This window comes from Tenebrio molitor, chromosome 7 (genome assembly GCF_963966145.1).
Source record: "Tenebrio molitor chromosome 7, icTenMoli1.1, whole genome shotgun sequence".
In the NCBI taxonomy this organism is placed as follows: domain Eukaryota; kingdom Metazoa; phylum Arthropoda; class Insecta; order Coleoptera; family Tenebrionidae; genus Tenebrio; species Tenebrio molitor.
The window spans coordinates 20,541,810-20,556,254 of record NC_091052.1 but is presented as its reverse complement, the minus strand read 5'-3'; the positions used below and the strand labels follow the sequence as shown (position 1 = coordinate 20,556,254).

Sequence of the window (14,445 nt, the reverse complement as noted above, 5' to 3'; positions counted from 1 at the left end):
GGGAAGCACTCGTTTCGGAGCGAGCGTTGGATGTTGGAAGCGTTGCTTTCAAGGCTATGAGTACAAAAATATAATAATCTGTAATATTCAATAAGACAGTCAAATACCAAATACGTACTAACCTCTGTTATAATAATCTTATATTAAACACAAAAATTTTCATTGCAATATCTTTATTTCAATTATTTTTATACTTACTTTTATTTACACCTAAAATTAGATCAAAACTCACGCTTTGGCTTTTTATTTTATAAAACACCAAGTGATGTCACCACAACGACGATTTTTGCATAGACAACACAGTAAACCTATAGAACGCAAACTCTCATAGTTTTTTGTGCCCCGACGCCATCTACTGGCTTGTGGTAGGTGCAAAATAAGACACAGCCAGCTGGATATCCTGGCTTTTTTATTTATTTTAATTTAAAGTCAATTATTTATGAAACTAAAAGACTACATTTATTTTGAAGTTTTTATTTTTAATCTTTTTCGATACATTTCCGTTGTATTTTTATAAATTTTGGTTTGGTATTTCTTGCACTCTCACCCAAAATTTTGCTGTTTATTTTCATCGAATTTTGCATGAAGTTTTATACGTTTTCGGTTCATTACAGTCCGAATTTTGGATCGACATTTTGCCTTTTTAAAATGTTGAATATGCTGATCTTTTCTTATTTTCTTTTTGAAACTTTCACATCATAAGAATTTATATCATCAACTTCATTACTACATAAAACAGGAGTTACACAATTATAGTGTCTTCAGTATAAACGTCGTAGATCAGTAGATCGGATGAAAATTCTATAAAAAGTAGTTTTCAGTTAAAATATAATTATCAATATTTTTTTACAATTACTGGAAGTAAATCTGGACTGGAAAAGGAGGGAAGTTGTATCGAGGGTACGGCCACATTCGTTCGTGCCGAAGTCTTTGCTGGTAAAATGAAGTCCACACACAGTGTAGCTGTTATACCAACACTTTCATAGGCTCCAAAGATGATAACTGCTTGTTACCAGTCTTTTTAATACATTCCATAAAACGCCCAGGATATTTAATTGGATTTGGAAATCTATGGCGAGTTCTACATGGTTTATAATACCTTTGCACGGTGCAAAGTCTCACAATAGTAAACTTATTACTTATGACCCTTATGACTTGATATGTCAAAATATATTTTTTTTAAATTTTGGCATAAGTTTCCGCGATTTTTATTTTTATAAAACCGCAGCGTCCCCTGGCGGCTTGTGGTGGGTGCGTTTCCAAAAAAACAGGGAAAATGCATAGGAGTTTGCGTTCTATAGGTTTACTGTGTTGTCTATGGATTTTTGCTATACAACTTATTCTTCCTTCTAGAAGATGGCAGCACCCTATTTTGAAGGCATGGCCAACTTCATCTAGCTTACGCTGCGCTCCATACGGCCGTAACATTATGCCAATTTTCATTGTTGAAATTGATTCTACTAACCTCAAAAAATCGTTTGGTAACTAGCCCCAACTAGCGGAGAAAAATGTTAATAACAATGATTGACGTTCTTTTCAAGTGTCATGAAGTTTCAAAAAGATATGAAAATCAAACGAAAATACGTAATAGTCTTGTAAAACTGGAAAATATATAACTATATTTAATACATAATTTACATAAAACAATGGAAAAGGAAGTAACTTAATTTTAAACAGCATAAAGGAGTGATAACTAAAGAACATACCTAAATGGATGGATAGGTAGATACCTAGGTATGTAGGTATTTGGTAGATAAGTAGTATTATAATTTTAAAACCTTTCCACTTATGGGTTTATTAGCAATTGATTTTCTTTTTATGGAATCAGTTTTTTGTGAACAACTGTTGTTTAAAAGTGGTTCCATCAATAGTTCTATAATAACTTTACAAATTTTGTCTTTATGTGTGTTACAGATAAAGAGGGAATTACGAATTAAATGTGGAAGTAAAATTGTTACGAGTTGTTTGCAAATGTTTTCTTGGGCCAAATATGATAAAATTTCTGTGGTGGCAATATCTGCCAATTCTTTAAAAAAAACTTACAAACTGATAATTTGGATAAGTCAAACCGCCACGATTTTGAAGATTAATTGAACGTAAAAGAGGACCTGGGGTTGAAAAAGACAATATAGGAGAGAAACAACTGTCGCAGTGAAATATTTCATTTAATTTTTTTACAATATACCCTGCTATGAAAGCAACAGAAGCTGCATATATGGTGTTACTGCGATTAAAAATAATAATTGGTTTACTTAAATTTCGAATTTTCTCTAACAGTCGAAAGGGTAGTATCAAGTCCGGTTCACACACGGCCTCCTTGATTTATAAGAGACTCGTCTCTTATCCTGCCTGTCGCATTCGATAAATGTCTGTTTTTGAAAATTCCCCATAGACAACACAGTAAACCTATAGAACGCAAACTCCCATAGTTTTTTGTGTCCCGACGCCATCTACTGGCTTGTGGTAGGTGCACAATAAGACACAGCCAGCTGGATATCCTGGCTTTTTTATTTATTTAAATTTTCAAAATAATTTATTTATTAAATTAAAAGACTACATTTATTTTGAAGTTTTTATTTTCAATTTTTTTCGATGCACTTCCATTGCATTTTTATAAATTTTGATTTGGTGTTTCTTTTCCTCCATTGCGACAAACAGAGATTTATGGCTTCCTCACCTTCAAAATTTTGCTCTTTATTTTGACATCGAATTTTGCATGTAACGTTTTCGGTACATTGCAGCCCGAATTTTGGATTAACATTCTGACTTTTTATAATTTTGATTATGCTCAGCTTTTCTTATTTTCTTTTTGAAACTTTCACAAGAATTTATATCTTCATTACTACATAAAACAGGATTTACACAATTTACTTATAGCGTCTTCAGCAGAAATATCGTAGATTAGTAGATCGGATGAAAATTCTATAAAAAATAGTTTTCAGTTAAAATATAATTATCAATATTTTTTTACTATTACTGGAAGTAAGTCTGGACTGGAAAAGCAAGGAAGTTGTATTGAGTCGAGGGTACGGCCACATTCAGCAATCTATTGTTCGTGCCGAACTATTTGCTGGTAAAATAAAGTCCACACACAGTGTAGCTGTTATACCTACACTTTAATAGGCTACAAAGTTGATAACTGCTTGTTACCCGTGTTTTTAATCCATTCCATAAAATGCCCAGGATATTTAATTGGATTTGAAAATCTATGGCGAGTTCCACATGGTTTAAATACCTTTGCATTCTGCAAATTCTCGTAACAGTGGATTTATTATTTGACTTAATATGTCAAAATATATATATTTTTTTAATTTTGGCATAAGTTTCCGCGATTTTTATTTTTATAAAACAGCAGCGTCCCCTGACGGCTTGTGGTGGGTGCGTTTCCAAAAAAAAACGATAAAATGCATAGGAGTTTGCGTTCTATAGGTTTACTGTGTTGTCTATGAAATTCCCCGTATAGTATGTCCATCTAGCGACTTTAATGTGACCCATATATTAGTATATGCAACTAAAAATACGTATGAATAACGACATTTTGTATAATAAATTGTCAATTTGAAAAACTAAGTGCAGTCGAAACTTTAAAAATGCCACAAACAAAGAAAAAATGTTGTATTAGTTCACGACATAAAATTAACATTTCTTATCATAATCTACCCAATGATATCACTTTAAATGCAGCATAGAAGATAGGACTGAGAGATCATACTGGTAATATCATGAGTGCCGCAGAATATGCAAGTAGTAAAATGTTACCAAGATTCCAAAATTTAAGGATCAATGTAAATATTTCAGTCACCTTGCAAGATAGTTCTCTGGAAAAACTAGAAAAATTGTCTTCCTTTACTTATTTGCCAAGAACCAATTTTCAAATTGAGACGGCGGCAACAGCTTTTTTATGTGGCTACTTAATTATGAAAATAACGGAGGCAGTCCATGGATGTGATTATTGCTTGTCACATTTACAAGATTCAAATTCGAAAAAGAAAATCCCTTTACTGGAAATAATTTATTACTAAGATAGAGGAAGGCTAAGTTACCCCAATGATCAATTTGTGGGTCTAGTACAGTTTGGGAATGAGAAATTGGAATTTTAGCTTCTTCACTTGCAATGGGTTTTGGGAAGGTTAAACATTATAGATAATAATGAAGATTTACGGCTATGAGCAGTTCATTCCAGGAGGGACAAACAATCTGCATTTTGCCGATATTTGGCATCCCTTTCTAGTAACTAGCAGATAGATAAACTTACACTATCGTAAATCTTCATTATTATAAATCTTTACAATCTACCCATTGCAAGTGAAGAAGCTAAAATTCCAATTTCTCGTTCGCAAACTATACAATTTACAATAATTTCAATAATAGTAGAAATTCTACCAAGCATTCCAAAGGAAAATATAAATTTTGTTTTGAAGAATATCTTGGCCTCAATCTTTCGGGAAATCCACTAATTCATTGTCCTGTTCATGGTAAAATGTGAGTGAGACACTTATTTAAAAATTAGAACTTCCTGTCATTGTAAATTTTTGTAACTTGCACTCACAGACAAATAAAAAAAAAATTATAAAAAAGAAAATTGTTGAAATTAAATTTACCGTTCATAAAAAATCTTTTTGATTTGAGATTTTGAAAAGGTGTCAGATGTATGTGTGCGTTAAAACTATTGAAAAATGTTGAAAACACGTCTATAAAACAATAATTTCCTGCAAGGCAGGCAACCAGTACAACACATAAGCCCCGTATTGTGGCGCACCCTATAAAACAAAAATAATGCCTAGAACTACGAATGCGGCAGGCCGGATAAGAGACGAGTCTCTTATGAATCTAGGAGGCCATGGGTTCACATTTTTCCGCCAAACTGACAAAAAAATACGGTTTCCCCATCAACCCATAAAGATTTATGTTAAAAATTTTGCAACAGATGGGGCTAGTTACTAAACGATTTTTTTAGGTTAGCTGAATCAACTTTAGACCCTTATTGGGACGGCCGTATGGAGCGCAGCGGAAGCTAGATGAAGTTGGCCATGTTGAAGGAAATAAGAACGCAGTTTTTAAAATATATGGGTGGCCTTATTGCCCCTGGTGGCCCCATTGCCCCGGTTTCCCCTATCACTAATACTCGAAAAATAAATAATTTCAAGAACAGTTTATAACAATTTAAAACACCTGTACTGAAACTTCATACAAATTCACAGCTGTAATTCTGTAAATAACATCATAGGCATAGGATAACTACTGGCGGTTTGGAGAATTTAGTATTTTTTAGTATACTGTACTGGTAGTAGGTGTCTACTGCCTTGACGACGAGTCCGGTAGACACATGTTTATAGTCTAGTCCGTTTTACTTTCCACGGCGGCCGGTAGCAAATGTCAAATAATTTGTCAGATTTATTGGATTTTATTTATATAAAAATTAAATGTACAATTATATCATTGAAATGGTTTTCTAAAGGCAAGCATTACCCTTTGATCAATCCAAACAACTTTATTTCGTATTCTCAAATTGTAGAACAACTTGTACTATGTCAAATATCTTCCCGATGATTTTTTGGAGCAATAAGTTTGATCGCGCACTATCTACCTTCTCCAAAAGGTGGTCTGGGAAGAAAATTTGACTTCTGCTTCGGTTCGGTTGTGAGAATTCATTTTATTAAAGGAAGTTAGCGCAAATGAAAGAAATCACATGAAAAACTTCGACAGACTGAATTTTGATGAATCGTTTGTTATCATAGTAACAAGGTATAGCAATCTTTTTCAAAGCCAAATTTTTTTATTTAAATTTATTTTCTTTTAAATAATTGTCTTAGTATACTAAAAAATCTTGTACGTCACACGACCGGTAGACGCATTATGGCCTCGCTAGTTTACAAGTCTCGCCCTATCGGGCTCGACCTGTAATTCACTAGCTCGTCCATAAAAACGTTACTACCGGTCTTGTAACGTAAATAGCTATTTTAGTGCGTTATGTTTTGGAAGTGATTTTTTTTTATAATCATCGCAGTTCAGTTCGATAGTTCCGAGGGTGCCTGTCATTACAGCTACATTATGTGTGATAACGAAAAACCGTTAGTTTTATCCTGTGTAGTGGTGCAATGATAATTATGTGGAATCTGACGATCGTGGCGAACCGAACTTTATAAAAAATGCGTCCGTAGGTACAGCACTCATGCGAGATTTAAAGTTCCAACATATTAGCGGACAGTATAGAAATTTTAACAGAAAGTTTCCCACAGACGGTGAGAATTTACTGACCAAAATAGGATCGAAAATCTCCAAAAAGGGATACGCCTTTTCGATTTGCAATCTCAATTCCAGACAGGTAAGTATTCATGCAACTATTGTTAGTTTAGAAATTTGTTTAACGAATTAAAAGTACCTACATATACAACAATGAAGCTGCAACGTTTTAAATTTTAATTGGAACTCTAGATTTTAAGAATAAGATTTTTCTTTTTTGTTAATATTCCAGATTACAGATTAGTAATAACTAATAGAAATCTAACAGAATATCTAGCTTTCTAGCCACAGGAAATTTGTAGAATCGTATTAAACTGTAAAGGACCTGGGGCGGAGCTTAGCTTGCGCGGCCTTTAACACGTCAGTGGCGTAGCAAAAATGAGAATCACTGGGAACCACGACAGTGGCGCATCATGTAATGGGAAATTTTCACCGTAGAATAAAACGTTTGAGTAGTTTGTGATATAATCAATAATAATGAATAGGGGATTTTTGTCAGATTTGAGGGCGAAGTCTAGCATCATTATTTTATAATACTAATATAATAGGTACTGTAACGCGCCGTTTAGTACCAGAGCGCTCCGTAGTACCGCAGTAGCGCCATAACGCACCACTCCGCACGCTACCCCACTCCCAGGGATCTTCTTCACCACCCACTCGTCTTGCGCCCTCGCCATCGGCCCTTAATAAAAGAATAGATCATGGACGAAAAACGCCAGAAGACCTCTACCTTCTCATCTCTTCTCTACTGCCACCCAGAGGAACTGGTATTGCGGTATACACAAGAGCTCCTTTTTCCCAAACCCCAGTTATTTACCAATGTAATCACTTTTGTGGTCAGTATATTTTCCTCACACGTTGTCAGTTTTAATAACCGGCTACAAATTGGCGCCCAACTCTAGGCCCGAAGTGACGAACCTGAGTGAAAAAAAGAAAAAGTGAAAAAAAAAACGATTACGTAAACCGCGTAGTGTCGCAGATCGGAATCTCCACCTAAACCGCGTAGTGAAAAAGTGAAAAAAAAACCGATTACGTAAACCGCGTAGTGTCGCAGATCGAAATCTCCACCTAAACCGCGTAGTGAAAAAGTAAAAAAAAAAAAAAAAACGATTACGTAAACCGCGTAGTGTCGCAGATCGACATCTCCACCTAAACCGCGTAGTGAAAAAGTGAAAAAAAAACCGAACGTAAACCGCGTAGTGTCGCAGATCGAAATCTCCACCTAAGCCGCGTAGTGAAAAAGTGAAAAAAAAAACAAAAAAAAACCACCACGACGACGATCACCAGGTCGCAAACCAAGGCAATGGCGATCACGGCTGAACAATTGGAACAGCTGATCCAACGTCTAACTCCAAAGACGCCGAAGCGTCACTTTACCCACTGCACCGCCCGATTTGGAGGTACCCAGAGCCATGAAGCAGTTGAAGACTTCATCGCCAGTGCCGATTTCTACAAAGACTCCGAAGAGATCGCCGACGCCAACGCCCTCTCAGGACTGTCTATCCTCCTTCAAGGTGACGCCTTCACGTGGTGGATGGGGGTAAAAAGCACCATCACCACATGGGAAAAAAGCAATTCGGGATGAGTTCGCTCCGCGACCTCCCGCGCATCGGATATATCAAATGATATTTGAGACGAAGCAAGATGCCAACACTCCCACCGGATTATTCATCGCCCAGAAGCGTGCCCTACTAGCTCAAGTCACGCCACCGGACAGCGAAAGCCGCCAACTTGATTTCCTGTATGGGCTACTCAGGCAAGAAATTAAGGACAAAATCCCGCGGGCAAGCTTTGCGACGTTCTATGAGCTACTAGCAAAAGCGCGAAATGTAGAAGGTACGTTGCAAGAGAGAAAGAAGGAGAAAGTTAGGCCCAACGACGAAAACGGACGCAATCGATGTGAGTATTGCCACAACTTCGGTCACACATTGAAAGATTGTAGAAACAGACAGCCGAACCCAACAATGTTGCTCAGGCGGCAAACAATACAAACTTTAGTTGCTACGGATGCGGCCACCCGGGCGTAATTCGAAGAAACTGTCCGAAGTGCAACAATAAGCCGGTATCCGCTGCCCCGGACGTACAATTTTGTCTGCTGGATGTAAAACCATTGGGACGACCAGCTGTTAAAATCCAAATACACGGAGTACCCGCCACCGTGTATATTGACAGCGGCGCGAGAACAAGCCTCGCCAGCGCCCAGTTGTATCACATTCTTACAGAAAGGGGACACAAATTCCTACCTACGACAGTCCAACTGGTACAAGCAGATGGAAGTAGTACCCTGACAAATGTAAAGACTGCGACATTGCCGGTCAAACTACAAGGGAAGGAGATAGAAACGACATTCATCACTATCCCAGATGCACACGAAACTACCACCCTTCTGGGAATCGACTTCTTACGGAAGGCCGGCCTGGTCATCAACTACGCACATTCCAGATGGCATTTTTCCGGACAACGCCACCAGACCTACGGTTTTGTCGCGAAAGATCAAACGAAAAAAGATACACAGATGGCCGCAATGCAGACCGACTCCATTGTCCCCTTCCAATCAACAGTTCCGCAACAAAGGACTCCCCAGCGAGTAGACACCGTTATGCAAATGGAAACAGACACTCCGACACAGGTAGACAAGATTCCAAATCAAATAGCAGCAACACCAAGAAAACCAGAGATCGTTTCCCCGAATCTGGAGGACATTTTTGCCGAGTGCCGTCTTCCAACATTGGTGTCTCCCATCACCACCCCGTGTAATGACACTGTATCAGAACTTCTGGACGGGTACGGTCCGCCTCCACCGGTTCGCACAACTGTGGTAGCTCGGCCCGTGTTCATTCCAACCCCCGATCAACTGCCACTCACCACCAGTCGACATCAATATATAATGCATAATGCCGCAATGGATGTAGAGTTCGAATGGGAACAACCCCTATCCCAAATGGAAGAAGGACTCTTCCCCGTGGTTGAAATGTCGATGTTGGAAGTCATCGAAGTTAAATTGCGACAAAGTGACGAAGCAGCGATGTTAACTGATGCTAGTTCGTATGCTTTGGGAGCTGCATTATTCCAGGGGGAGGGTCCCGATGAAAGACCCATCGAATATGCAAGCAGACTACTCAAAAACCACCAGAAAAAAACTACTCAACGACCGAGAGAGAAGCTTTGGCCGTCGTATGGTCTGTTCAAAAATTCCGTGGTTACCTGAAGGAAGCCCAAGAAGTTCAAGAGAAAGAACAAGATCGAAGGAAAACCACTGCAGACTCCAAACGCCGTCCAGGCCCCACCTACGCTCCAGGAGATCGAGTTTACGTGGTTACTCACCTCGTGAGCAACGCCTCGAAGCAACGTTCATCAAAATTCAACCCCAGACGAGATGGACCCTATCTCATCTTATCCGCCAAGGGACCGTGCAGTTACGAAGTAGCTTCTCTTGAGGCTCCGGACATTCCACTCGGCATATATCATACTTCCGCCCTAACCCCCGCTCAAGAAGAAGATCAATCAACCCCTGTGATTCCAATCCGACGCCGAGGACGACCCCGGAAGGTACCACCCACTACGACTACTCTCAGAACCTCCGTCGAGACGCCTAAAAGTTCTGAAGGGGGAGATTGTAACGCGCCGTTTAGTACCAGAGCGCTCCGTAGTACCGTAGTAGCGCCATAACGCACCACTCCGCACGCTACCCCACTCCCAGGGATCTTCTTCACCACCCACTCGTCTTGCGCCCTCGCCATCGGCCCTTAATAAAAGAATAGATCATGGACGAAAAACGCCAGAAGACCTCTACCTTCTCATCTCTTCTCTACTGCCACCCAGAGGAACTGGTATTGCGGTATACACAAGAGCTCCTTTTTCCCAAACCCCAGTTATTTACCAATGTAATCACTTTTGTGGTCAATATATTTTTCTCACACGTTGTCAGTTTTAATAACCGGCTACAGTACCTAATTTATGCATGCAGAATTGTGGATAAAAAAAGTATTACACGTAAAATCAACTTTTTATTAAATTTTAAAACTCCTGATTTTTTCTAACACAGAACACACTCTGATTCGTGTTTCATAAATGCGATAACTTTGGGGGTAATTTCGCGAGCTCTACTGCGTAAAATTTTCCCATGCTGCTAAAAAAACCTACAAAATTCCAGTGGTGTTAGTTAAGTTTTCATTCCTTTCATTTACAAGTCAATTGTTATTAAAAGTGAGGTTATATAGGTACGAAAACACTGTAAAGTTATCTTCTGTTGTCTCGAGAAGATAGATTTGAAGTCTTGGGTGAATTTGGTATGCGTATAAAGCAAAATCATGAATAAAGTTGCACTGCATGAACATGTAAACAACTCTCTGACAAATCTCCCCTATTTTTCGGCGAATGGACTCGACCACACAAATTGGTTTTGCGCGCAGACACGTGACCGTCCCTTTACTACAGAAGCTTGCAGTATCTCTTCCGAATATCAAAACAGTCCATCACAGAGAGAGTCCCTGAAGTTTGTAAAGCACTTATCGAAGTATTAAAAAAAATCATTATGGTAATAAAGAAAACTATTTCTTGCAGAGGCTGCCGAAAACATCAAACGTTAATTGACGTCCTCCAGAAAACGGAAGACCTCATAACCGAACCATCGGCTGGTGAACACTTCTGATGTTCCTAAAAAAAATAAAATAATTATATGTAGGTATTAACATTAATAAAAAAATAATTGAATTATCAAAAAAATTAAAATTTTATCATGTGTCCCTTTTTTAAATAAAGAAAATGGCAAGACAGATTTTAAATAAAATTTTCCACTTGACGCGGGCCTGGTTTCTATAGATCAGTATTTTTATAATATACAGAGTGTTATGGTAATAAATTTAATCACCAATAGGTTTCTTTAATATACCTACATACATAAATATTTTTTTTTCACTACTAGTCTCAGAAGGCGTCATTATTGACTCTCGAACCGACCCCAGAAGTAGAATTTCTCTCCCAAGGTTAATAATAATTTTCATTATTAACCAAGGTCAATAATGAACAGCCGTCACCTAGCAACGAAAGATTTTCTTTGATTTTATTGGTTAACGTAGACAGACGATTTTCAATTTTCATAGCAACCGTTGAAAAATGAGAACTCGGATCGTCGCAACGGACAAACAAATTTAATTAATAATTATTATTAGAAAGGGTTTTAACGGATCTAGTAGTGAAAAAAATAGTATATAAACCACGCTAGAGAAGACAATTTTAAGCCTCGCTTCTTTATTCCCCTCGAAGCTTCGCTTCTCGAGGAATAAACTACCTCGGCTTAAAAAAATGTCTTCTCTACCTTGGCGTATAATATACTATTACATATTGGTTAATTGATTATTGTCATAGTTTGCACGTAACTGGAGTTTATTTATTTTATGCACCAAGGGCGTTACAACGATGATTACGCCCGGTGAACGATGAATCCAGCTCGAGGGCTTTAGCCCGAGAGATAATCTCAAGGAGTTTTGAGTATTTTTTAATCACCAATCAAGTAAAATCGGTTATAAAAATATTTCACCAAATACTAAAGGGGTCACCCTATTCCGTTTCATATTTTACATTTTTACGAATGGGGTTGCAGCGGGATTCCTATTGATAATAATTTAATGACAACTTTGTCTTCAAAATAATTAGGACTTTTTAAAAAGGTTCAGAAAGCCCAGCATAGTCTGTAACGCAATTTCCAATTGAACATAACCTTAAAATTGATATCACGTAAAGGTACTTTTGAGGAACACGAATTCCCCAAAAGTACCTTTGCGGGAATTGAAGAATTATTCGGAATCCTGCTTGTTCATTCGTTTGTGATTGGGATAATTTCAAGGAATTTTGAGTATTTTTTAATCACCAATGAAGCAAAATCGGTTATAAAAATATTTCGCCAAATACTAGAGGGGTCACCCTATTCCGTTTCATATTTTACATTTTTACGAATGGGGTTGCAGCGGGATTCCTATTGATAATAATTTAATGACAACTTTGTCTTCAAAATAATTAGGACTTTTTAAAAAGGTTCAGAAAGCCCAACATAGTCTGTAACACAATTTCCAATTGAACATAACCTTAAAATTGATATCACGTAAAGGTACTTTTGAGGAACACGAATTCCCAAAAGTACCTTTGCGGGAATTGAAGATTGATTCGGGATCCGGCTTTTTTATTCGTTTGTGATTTGGATAATTTCAAGGAATTTTGAGTATTTTTTAATCACCAATCAAGTAAAATCGGTTATAAAAATGTTTCGCCAAATACTAGAGGGGTCACCCTATTCCGTTTCATATTTTACATTTTTACGAATGAGGTTGCAGCGGGATTCCTGTGGACAGCAATTTAATGTCAGCTTTGTCTTCAAAATAATTAGGAATTTTTAAAAAGTTCAGAAAGGCCAGCATAGTCTGTAACATCATTTCCCCTTAAACTGATTAAGAACAGCGATTGGACTAATAATTATCCCATCAAGATTTTGATTTATCCCATCACGATCAATAATTCTATGAAACAAAATCACCACGACTCTTCACAAAGAATATAACCTTAAAATAGAATATAACCTTAAAATTGATATCACGTAGGGGTACTTTTGAGGAACACGAATTCCCCAAAAGTATCTTTTTTTAAAGTGAATTCACAAAGAGGAATATTTTTTTTATAAAGTTGGCCGAAATGTAATGCGGTATAGGCAGAGAATTGCCTGACTTATTTTTAATTAATTCAGAGGCTAATTAATACTGCTGATTTTTTTCTTGAAGTTAAGACTGCATAAGCTAGGCAACTATTTTCGCTTTAACTTAAGTTCTTCGAAAGTCCCAATAGAGAATAAAAAGTTCTGAAATTTTAGGCAACCAATTTTGCTGCGAAAGTTCTCGAAAGTCCTGAAGGTTCCCCAAAATTCCTTCAAACGTCTAGCTTTGCAACAAACCAAAAAAAAACACCCCACAACTTTTTTTGCAAAAATTGTCTTTTCTTTATAAAAATGGCTTCAGGTAAAAATTAGATTAATTTTAGTGAAATCCTCACCTTCGTACGACAACGAATAAAAAAGCTCCCCGAAAGTCCTCTTCCACATACAAATATATATGTATATATTTTACCAATTATCATCCATCCATCTGTGAAAAGCCATTTTAGGGTATCTAAAAATGAGGAACCTTGACCTCTTGTTCTCAATGATTTTAATAACTTTTTGGGACTAATTTCCTTAATTTTCATTGGATTTTTAAAGTGCCCAAATGCTCTGGCCCAGAAATAAAAAATCCATTGGGGCGTTGAAAACTGAGAGATTTGGATAAAAGATGTTTGGCTCTTTTTCGGTCGTTTTTAAATGATTTTTGCATGCGCCAATTGGCTTGGTCCAGAAATTAAAAGCATATTGCGGTGTTTAAAAACAAGAAATTTTGTGAAATTTTTTTGTTGTTTTTAAGGTAACTTTGCTTGATTTTGGATAATTTTTAATGGTTTTTTCGTGTGGCCAATTTCTGGTGGTCTATACAGGGTGTTCTCGAAGTTGACGCGTTCCTTGTAACACGAGGTACTACACATTATTCTTAAGAATTTTAGCCTAAATCTTTTTAGTAAAATGTTTGTATTAACGGAGATAATTGATTGTATATTTTTATTGTTTTCTAAAATTTTAAGTCCGGTCCTGTCCATTTCTCCGCTGTACTAGATTAATAACTAACCTGGCCCAGAATGGTCTCTTTCCGGAAATCGCTTTGCAATACTATCTGGACGCTGCACATGCATTCTGATAACGTGATAACATTGCCCATGCATTTGCAACATATCTGTGAGCTCATTATTTTCCTAATAATAAAGCCATTTCGACTAATTAGATGACAACTCTGACAGTAGTTTTGATTAACGTCCATGCTCATTTGATTTTGTTTTGTCAATTCCAATTTCTAACAAATCAGCGCAAATTTGAACAGGACCGGTTTCAAAAATTTCAAAAAAATTAACTTATTATATCTTCATTGCCGTACACATTTTACTAAGGTGATTTTGGCTAAAATTCTTTAGAACAACGCATACTATCACATGTTAAAAGGAACACCTCAACTTCGAAAACACCCTGTAGATATTTGGGTACCTAATTTTGGGGTGCATAAAAATTAGTGCTTATTCAAGGATTTTAAGTCTTTTTCGGTTGTTTACTTTTGGGAAAACAGCAATACTTTTAGG

General features: G+C 37.1%; 1 long non-coding RNA gene across 1 annotated transcript; it reads right to left on the bottom strand.

Moving 5' to 3' along the window:
* Window positions 1-458: 458 nt before the first annotated feature.
* LOC138135571 (uncharacterized) lies at window positions 459-1,383 on the bottom strand. The gene is made up of 2 exons (XR_011161016.1): window positions 857-1,383; window positions 459-801 (listed from the first exon to the last, which is right to left on the bottom strand). It is a non-coding gene; the product is annotated as an uncharacterized lncRNA (long non-coding RNA).
* Window positions 1,384-14,445: the final 13,062 nt, after the last annotated feature.